Source organism: Callorhinus ursinus, unplaced genomic scaffold, assembly GCF_003265705.2.
Source record: "Callorhinus ursinus isolate GAN/ISIS: 27379988/994484 unplaced genomic scaffold, GSC_fseal_2.0 scaffold2, whole genome shotgun sequence".
NCBI classification, from domain to species: domain Eukaryota; kingdom Metazoa; phylum Chordata; class Mammalia; order Carnivora; family Otariidae; genus Callorhinus; species Callorhinus ursinus.
Genome location: NW_027397064.1, coordinates 100,614,638 through 100,624,612, shown reverse-complemented (window position 1 = coordinate 100,624,612; position 9,975 = coordinate 100,614,638).

Here is a 9,975-nt window from a genome sequence, read left to right as displayed (position 1 = left end):
CATCCTGATCCTTTTCCCAAAAGGTGCTCTCACTACAGGAGGGCTGGGCGTCTCCTGCTGTGTTCCACAGCCCGGAGTCCAGAAGACTGCGGGCACACAGTAGACACCCAATTACGTTTCTTGTATGCGGGGAAAAATGAGTAAGGATTATAACTCTACCTAGACTAACAGAACTTTGCCTTAGAGGCAATTTTCCCCAGTAGAAGGGAGCTGTCTAATTAAAGAACAAAGGGCTAGGAACTGTACCACAGTGGTTAAGCGCCCGGTCAGGACCACATCTGCTTACCCGAGTGAAAGTCTTCATCTCTGCCTCCGGCTCTTCAGCTGTACAATGGGAATAATTGGATTTGCTTCTTAGTGTGATCTTGAAGATTAAATGCAGTAATAGAGGTGAAGTTTTGCCTCCATTCAAGGCTCAGTAGCATAATTATGGCTCAGGAACTTGTAAGCTCCAATCTGGAGCATTTAAGAGTTAACTATTCTCCGATTACCTGATTTCTGTACTAGTGAACTCTTACCATGACCAACGAGGAAAGGAGGCCCAGAGTAGGGCGGTGCGGGGCCCGAGGGTGCACAGCCCCCCGACTCCAGGGCGAGAGCCGACACCAGGCCCCCAGCACGGGCCCGCCTCGCCAGCTCCGCAGGTCAAAGCGACAGGCGCCAGCGACCCCGCCCGAGGGCGGCCGAGGGCAAGACCCTGCCCGCGGGGCGGCTTTGTGAGCCGCCTGATTTCCATTTCCCCAGATAAACACGCGGCGGGGGCCGCGACCTCGCTGCATAGCAAATGCCTCGGCTCCCCGCCCCGCGTGGGGCCCGCGAATGAGCTGATTTACTCCTATTTTGCATATTAATTGATCTAAACGCCACCCGTTCTGGGAACAATTAAGAGGCCCTCTGGCGCCCGGGGCCTCGGCGGCGGCGAAGTGGCGGGCGCCCCCTCGGGGCTGCGGGGCTGGCGGGCGGGGGGCGCGGGGCGCGCGGAGGTTCGAACGGGACAGGCGGCGCGGGAGACGCGGGGCCGCGGACCAGGCAGGGGCGCGGGCTGGGCAGGAGGTGCGGGGGGCTCGGGACTCCGGAGTTTGGGGGCTGTGGGCAGGGCAGGGGGCTCAGGAGACGCGAGGCCGCGGGCCGGGGAGGGGACACAGGTGGGTAGTGGCGCGGGGGTCGCGGGCCCTCACCAATGCTGCACGCGGGCCCAAACCAGCCTTTGTGAGGGCGCCCGGGGCGGGGGGGGGGGGCTGTCCATGCAGACAGAACCCCCGTGCGCGCCTTACTCTCCCACCCTGCCACAAAGACGCCCCGAAGCTGCCCAGGGCAAGGTGGAGGGACTGGGGCGCACCACCCCGCACCGTCGCAGACGACAGGCCTTTATATTTAGCTCTGCCAATGGGTTGTCTTTAAGACCCTTGCTTTTCCGATGGGGTTGATGGACTCGGCTGACGGGTGGAATCTGCCTTCTGCCTGCCAGGTCAGCGGCCCATGCGACTTTCTCTTGGATGTGCTGGAGCCAGGGCAGGGGCTCAGCAGCTACACCATTACTTTTTCCAGACCTTTCCACACCCCTGCGTGGGAGCCCTGGAGCTGCGACTGCCAAAGCTGTCAGCCCCCCAGGCTGACCAGCCACCCTTTAGCACCGGGGCCATCAGGCTATCTGCAGGCCGGCAGTGGAAAGGAGCTCAGAGGAAGTGGGCATCCACAGAACCCGTGTGCCTCACAACACCTACCTTCCCCAGTGCCCCCTCCCCCCTCTCCTGGGGCTGGAAACCAAGCAGTGCCCCTTGACTCTCTGCCCTGACACCCTGACACCCATGGCTCTCACCTCATCCCTACCCACACATTCACAAACCACTCTGACTTCTCTCAAGTTCCACGGCCTCTGCCATGTCCCACCAGAACAGGTACCCGGAACTTTCTTGTGCTCGCTGCCACTCTGGCCCTGTGGTCTCCTTCCCACCCAGGTGCTAGGGGCAGCCTTTCAAGAAGTAAATCAGATCCAGTCACTGCACCCCTCCATCCCATATCCGCAGCCCCTTTGAAGCCTTCCCTTTGCACTCAAAATCTATGGGCCTTTTCATTCCCCGGTGGGAATCAGCCTCCTTGCTGTCCTTCAGCCTCTACAAGCATATTCCAAACCTCTTTTGGGAGAGAATATTTAAGAGGAAATCTGAAGGAAGGCATGAGGGAGAACCAGCCAGCTAAAGAGTCAGGGGAACAGTGTCTCAGGCAGAAGGAACAGTAAGTGCAAGGGCCCTGGGGCAAAGAAGATCTTGGCCACTTCTGGGATGGCCCAAGGCCTCTATGGCTTGGTGTGCAAGCCAGCACAATGACAGGAAAGGATCAGAGATGGGCAATGGCCAGGTCTCTCAGGTAAGGAGTTGGGATATTAAGCAGGAGTGTGACCTGGTCTGGTTTACATGTTCATGAGCATTTGTCCACCTGAGTGAGAATCTTGGGGCACTTCCTCAGTTCCTCCTCCAATAGGAACTCTCTCTCTCTCTCTCTCTCTCTCTCTCTCACACACACACACACACACACACACATACACAAAGCCACACCTCCAATTTGTCCTCAAGTCCTGTGGATTCAAGCCCCAACTTCCTTCTGGCCAAGCCTCTCCTGTCTGTCACCCCTGCCATGACTTCTTGCCTGAGTGACTGCAACAGCCTAGGAACTGCCCCTACCACCACGTTCCCTGCCCCCGCCCACTGCAGCCTCACGGCCTTACCCCCACTCCTGGACTCAGGGCTCACCAGCCCCTACTCCCCTTCACTTGCTCTGGTCACTGGTACTATTGCAGCCCCTGTGCCCCATTCTCAGAACAAAGGACAGTGGCTCAGTTGACAGTTCCATCCATGTAGGAATGAGGGCCCAGTGCTACCAGACATTTAGACATTTCAGGGGAAGTCTGAAATCGAGAGTTTTTGGTGAAATCTCCAAGTTGAAAAATAGTAGATCAAGACTAAAAATGTTTTAACACAGAGAGAACCAAACAAATTACATGTAGCAAATCTAGCCCAGGCCTTCCTGTTGGCGGCCACTAGTATGGCATCTAGTACAGAATCTGACAATCGATCTGTTATTCAGTCAACACTCCACAAGTTGGGACTGCTCAGTCTCGCCTGCTGTTAAGCTAGAAGCTCAATAGATGATTGTTCCCATATCCCCTGTTTTCTTCTGGCACTTTAAGGATTTCATGATTTCATTTAAATTTTTGTTTGATTCATGTGGAATTTATTTTGGTGTTACATGCGAAGTGAAGATCTAAATTAATTTCTTTTACAGATGGGTAGCCAATTGTCCCAGTAATACGGATAAATCCTGTTTTTTAAAATGCCAACTTGATCACATAGTAACTTACTATATATATTCAGTGATTTCCTATATTTACTGAATTATATGTCTATTCATGGACTTGTACCATAGTTTAGTTATTTTAGCTGTGTAATAGATTTAAAATATATGTAAATGTCTGATAGGGTTATCTCTGCTGCTTGCATTTCTTTTTCAAATTTGTCCTGGAAAATCATGTTTGTATATTTTTCCATTTCAACTTTAGAATCAACTTATCTAGTTCCATGAGAAACCCTGTTGGTGTTTTTGTTGTGATTGTGTTGATGTGTAGATTAACTTAGGGAGAACTGACATCCTTATAATGTTGAATCTTTTTATCCAAGAATGTGGTATAACTTCACATTTGTATCCTTCGGTAGCATTCAAAAAGTGCTCTTTACATAGACTTTGCACATTTTTAAAAAAGCTTATTTCTTAAGCTGCTTTTGCAAATGGAGTCTCTTATCCATTCTATTTTAGGACCAGTTGTTGTCTTTATATCTGAAGGCTATCGATAATAGAATACTAATTTTGTATGCTGTTACTTTACTCAAATATTTCCTCATTTTCAGTATTTTTTTCAGTTGATTCATATGAGTTTCCCAGGTAAAGGGTCAAATCGTCTCCAAACAGTGATAGGATACTGCTTCCTCTCCAATCTGATACCTCTTTCCTGTTGCATTGACTGGTCTCCAGAAGAGTGGTGATCATATGGCAGTGTTTGGCCTTGGGTTAAAATACATAACTGTCAATTTATGGCATTATCCGTCTAGTCTAACTTATTAAAAGCTTTTTTTAAAAAAATTAGAATAAATATTGAATTTTATTAAATAATTTTTTAGATCATCACATAATAATGATCAAGAACCAGAATGGCACTAGACTTGTTAACTTCAACCCAGAACACCACATGCCAATAGAGAACTTCAGAATTCTGGAGGAAGATTATTTCCAACCAAGATTTATGCATCCAGCCAAACTGTCAATCAATTATCCCAAAACTGAACTTCCATATGCAGTTTCCAAGGAAGCGACTGGCATACATATTACAACAAAACTAAGGGAGAAAACCAAGAAAGAAGCTGGCTTAAGAGCTAAGAAACAAGGAACCAAGAGAGGGGGTGAAGGGAATTTCTAGGATAATAATGAAAGGAAATTTCAGGACTACTACACAGCCCAAAGAGCAACTGGTCCAGGTTGGAGCAGGAGGACAGAGAGCTTCAAGAGAAAAATAGAATTGATAGGCTACCAAATGTGTTTGAAGGTATTGCTAGAAATTTAGACATATTTGTGGGAAGAATTAGTGATATTACTAATTTAATGATATTAGTAACTTAACTAGTCAAAAACTAACTAAATGAAAACTGAGGTGATTACAAACTCCAGGGAAAACAAAAAACCTGTAGAAGACAACACCTATAACCACTATATAGTATTTTGTTAGTTGTGAATAACATATATGTAGCTATGACAGTGTAAAAACTGAGTGCTGATTTAGCCAACTGTGATAGAACTATCTAGAAAGGAAAAGTGTGGGTGTGGGTGTGGTGTCTAGTGGAGCATAGGTGGTCTTCTATAGGAGGAAGCCAGTAAGTAATATCTTAAAAAATAATGGTCAAGAATGATATTTAAAAATATGAAAGTAAATGTCAGAAGGAATATCTAAAAATGTTGAAAGTAGTTGCCTCTGCGGAGGGGGCGAGGTGGTGAGTGAAGGGGCAGGACTTCTGCTTCTCATTATCAGCTTTGTGCTACCATTTGACTTTTAAAATTTTCTGTGTAAATATTTTGATAAAAATAGAAATTTAGTTTTTAAATCTTTGTGTGTATATTACCTAAAGGTGCCCTTTTGTACCACCTCTGCTCTCAGTAAAATAAGCTGTCCAAAATTTGGACAGACCAAGATGCCAATCCCAGCTCTGCAGATTGCTAGCTGTGTGGCCCTGGGCAAGTAGCTCAGTCTCTCTGAGCCTCCATTTTTTGCATTGGAAATTTGAGATAATTTTTGTATCTACATCATATAGTTACTGAGAGGATAAAATGAGACCACTTCTGGGCCGGGCACATAGAAGCATCCAATAAAAGGTGTTTGCTTTTATGGTTATTGTTTCAATTTTACTTCTTGAATTCTTAAATGATTAACAGTGGGCAACTTGCATAACTTCTCTGAGCTTCTGAGGTAAATAAGATAATGGATGTAGAGGACCTGGCGTCTTATCTCTCTAAAACTCCAATTTCTCCTTTTTAAAATGGGAAAATCATTTTAGGGTTTTGTAAGACTGAAAGGAAATGACCTAGCTAAAGTCTCTAGCACAGTACCAAGGACATATTTATTCACTTTAAAAGCTAGCTAATGTCTAGGGCAAGCAACTTTTTTAAATCATAAAAGTTAAGTACACCTTAAACTTAAACGGTGATGTAAGTCAATTACATCTCAATAAAACTAAGAGTAAAATCACAAAGTGATGAGTATACAAAATTCGGAAAACATAGAGAAGTTTAAAAGAAAAAATCACCAGTAACTGCAATGTTTCCTGATGATATTTTTCACATCTATTTCATATTATCATATCCTTCAACATAGGCTAGATCATGCCGCATGGAAAACCATACAGAAATCTCAGTGGTTTAACAGCACAAAAGTTCATTTCTCCTCATACCCAGATCACAAGAGTCTGGGTGACTTGTAGGGGTGCTGTCCCCCGTATGGCGGCCCCTGTGACCTTCTGGGCCCCCTGCGTCCACCACGCCCCCATGGCTGCGGAGTGGACTGCCCGCAACTGAACACCAAGACGTCACCCGGAAGTGACGAATTACTTCCCTCACGTTTCATTGGCCAAAGCAAGTCACATGGCCATGCCTGACTCCAGAGGGTGAGGAAATGAACTCCTTCAGCGTGCCCGGACTTGGACGTGAGTCCGTACTGTGGGTGACTAGCGGTGATGCCTACCCCACACGTTACAGAATCGAGATCACATTGTGCCGAGGTTGGGTCGGCTGCTTTTGTCTCTTACCATTATTTCATGAACTAGTCTTTGAAAACGTGCGGCAAGCACGCAGATGGAATGAAACCACGCAATCGTGGTGACACGATTTCCCTTATCCTTTTTCCTCTTCTTCCTCTTCTTTTCCTAATTCAGGGCACTGTGTATAGGTGGCCGGGGTCCAGGCCCCAGATCTTCTCACGCCACCACTCTGAAATGCCTCCCCTTCCCCTCCTGGCCGATGTAGGCCAGGCAGGGCCTGGCCTGCCTTCCTGGGAAAGCAGGTGCGGTTCCGGGTTGTCGTGCCCTCCAGAAGTCACACGTTTGGAGGTGAGGCCAAGAGAACCTGCTGAACAACTGCCGGATTAACAACTCCACATGTGGGGTGCGGCTGCACGCGGCTCTGCTGGGGCCTCCTTGAGCAGACAGTCAGCCGGTGGTGTTAACGCGCAGTGTTAAAAGTGACACCAGAGTGGTGGAGGCGTCACTGTCAGCTGTTGCAAGAGATGACACCCGGGGCCTGCAGGGGTGGGTGAGAGCGCAGGAGCGGCAGCCCCTCCTCGCTTGGGTCCCAGGATCTGGGGGCCGGCGGGAAGAGGTCCAGGAGGAAGCGAGCTGGGCGGCCCACGGAAGGGGTGACTTTTTTATCCCCGGCATGCGCCGTGTGGGAAACTGAAGCCATGGGAATGGCGAGAAACGTGGGGAGGTCAAGAGGGTGACAGCAGGAAGGAAAGGAGGGGTCCTGGAGTCAAGAGGTCCGGCTCTGCGGAGGGCTGCTCAGTCGCGTTTCCTCCAACGACCTTTGGCCAGGTGCCCTCTCTGGTCATGCAGACAGCAGTTGTGATTTTCACAACAGAGGTGATAAACAAGGCCTAAGATTTATAATCCAGTTGTGCAAATGTTAGGGACACACTTCAAACACTTAAAGAGGAATGCGAAGTGCACTCTTGCCTGGTGTTGGGCCGTGAGGGCGATGGCCAGGGTCATTTTGATGAGGGCACAGAAATGTTCGGAATGGCCCCTTCATCCCCAGCTGCTACCATCGCCGGAAGCCCCAGAGAGGAGCTCTAGAGGGGAGAGCAAACAAGGAGCAGAGAAGGGAAGCAAGGGGAAGGAGAGTGCGTATTGGGTTCCCCAGTAGTGTGCGAATAGGGCAGGGCAGTCGCGTCGATCATTTTGCAGACGGAGAAACTGAGGCCCAGAGGGTCTAATTAGTCTCCTCTGCAACTGGAGCTAAGATCGTCCAGCCGCGTGCATCCCGCAGGAAGACCCGTATGCCTCTTCTCTCATAGGCCCTGGGGGTAGGTGTAAGATCTGACCCGTGTCCAGCTTCGGCGCCAAGTTTTCGTCGAAAGTGAAACTCAAGAATATTCACTCCCTTGAGTGTGAAACAAAACGACTCGCCTCTCGCTTTACGGTTTACAAAACACTCTTCTGTTTATTATCTCATTTTCTCCTCACCACAAACACATTATTACTGCCATTTTGCAATTGAGGAAACTGAGGCTCAGAGAAAGGACACAGTGCGTTCTTGGAGCTCCTTCCGGGTAGCTTGGAGCCCTGGCAGGCTGACCCCATTCCAGCCTCTTTTCCATCTCACGAGTGGCTCAGGACAACCCAGACGTTAGGTAATCTGCTTGCCCCGTCCCATGTCCCTGCCAACGTGCCCTGCACGAGCCCAGCGTGGGCTGATTGGACCAGGAGTGGGTTTAGAGGGAGTCGTCCATTGGCTGGCCCGCGGCCCATCAGATGTCGCCGTAGATCTGGCTCATTCTGCACCAGGAGGCCGGGGAGCTGGGCCCCTGAGGCCCAGATTGGAGGATGTGAGCCTGAAGTCTGCATGTTCCTGCTTCGGAGGTCCTCAAAGCTGCCCTCGTTTCTCCCTCCCCGCCCGCGGCGCAGCACTCCACACAGACCTTGGAATCTGTCACTCATAACCTTTCCCTTTCTCTACCCAAGGTTACCAGGGCTCTCTGCTCCGCAGGAGTCAGATCGCCCACCGCACCAGGGAAAGTCATCCTGCAGAATCCGGGGAGACTGAGTTCAGCTGCTCAGCCCCAGCAAGGCATCTTCTTCCCTTTGAGATGACACCTCTCTGGGGGGACACGGTGCCTGCCTACTGCACCCACCCTCTGGAGCTGCAAGAGCGGGATTCCTCCGCCCCACCCTGGTCTGTGCTGAGAGTTGGCATTTCCACCACTCCTGTGCTGCCTGCCCAGCGCCTGGCCTTGCGCACCCTGTGCCCTATAGCCTCCCTCGTCCTCACAAGCTCGGCCTTGAACTATTTCTTTCGACAAGTCCCACAAGCCTCCTTTCTGGGTTATACATTTAAGAAATGTGTGTGGAGTGTCCGTGGTGTGTCAGGCATACGTCCCTGAGCACACGTGGAGGTTCACCCCCACCTTCTGACTGCAGGACCTGTTTTCCTGTCAGCCTTGCCGCATGAGCAAGAGCCAGGCTTCTCTTGGGCCAGAGTTACCACCTGCTTCTTCACCTGTGCTAGCGGTCCTTCATCTGGCTTTGCTGTCCTTGTGGCTCTGGGTTAAAGGCCATGATCTCCATCGAATTCCTGGGAAGCTGGGGTTTGGTCCTTTTTGCTGCTGGGCTTTGGGTGTGTCCCAGCCCTATTAGCACAACCTGGACCTCTGGGAGATTGGGTCCGAGAAAATATGGCCATTCCAGAGAATTCTCCCGCTGTGGGCCTGGCATGGAGATGCCACTGGGAGAGTGGCATCCTGGGCGTCTGAGGCTGTTTTCGTAGCCTACAGATACTCCCATCTCCCCCAGCCTCACCACCTTCCCACAGATACCGCGTCCTTCCCTTCTCTCCCAAACAACCCTGACAGAGTGGTCTCCAGGGACAACTCCATCTTCACTCAGCAGCCCCAGTTCTGCCCCACTGTGCCTGCTTCCCACCTAACTGAACTGTCTCACCCCCAGGCAGCAGCTGCCACCCTCCCGTGGCCCTCCCCTTCCCCACAGTGGTCCCTCCCCGACTTCCCCTCAGGTCTGCGCAATCTCTCTCTCTCTCTCTCTCTCTCTCTCTCTCTCTCTCTCTCTCTCGGCCTCTGTGGTACTCCCCGAGCCTTACCCTCCCCTCACCACGTCTGAATCTTCCCCGGTAGTGCATCATGACCCCAATTTTCATGAGCTGCCTGCAGTCAGGTGGCTGGGAAATGGTAAGAGTGCCCTGCCCCCAGGCATCCCCACCCCCACACCTGACCAGCCATCCCCCGGAAATCACATGGGCCCTGGCGTTCCACTCCCCCGAGAGCCCAACACCTACCTCCCTGTGGTCTTTTTCTCCCACTGGGCCACACATCTTGAAGATGTTTCTGGACCAAATTTAAACCAAGATGTCATCTTTCACCTCCATGTGTCTGTCAGGATGAGTAAGGGTGCACATCTCATCGCACTGTGGTTCCTTTCTGCTATTTGTCCTTCCCCTTGGGTGGTTGCTTGTCTTCTCACAGCAGGAATGCTTTAGCATTTAAGGAAACTCACCCTTTGTCATGTGGGTTGCAAATATTTTTTTCAAGTTTTTTTTTTTTTTGTAGTGGGATTTTGATATAATATGCAGTTGAATTTTCACTGTTTATTTTTTGGCTTGACATTTACTGTCAATCCACTAGGCTTCCTTCTGCAGTATTCTTCTGGGCTT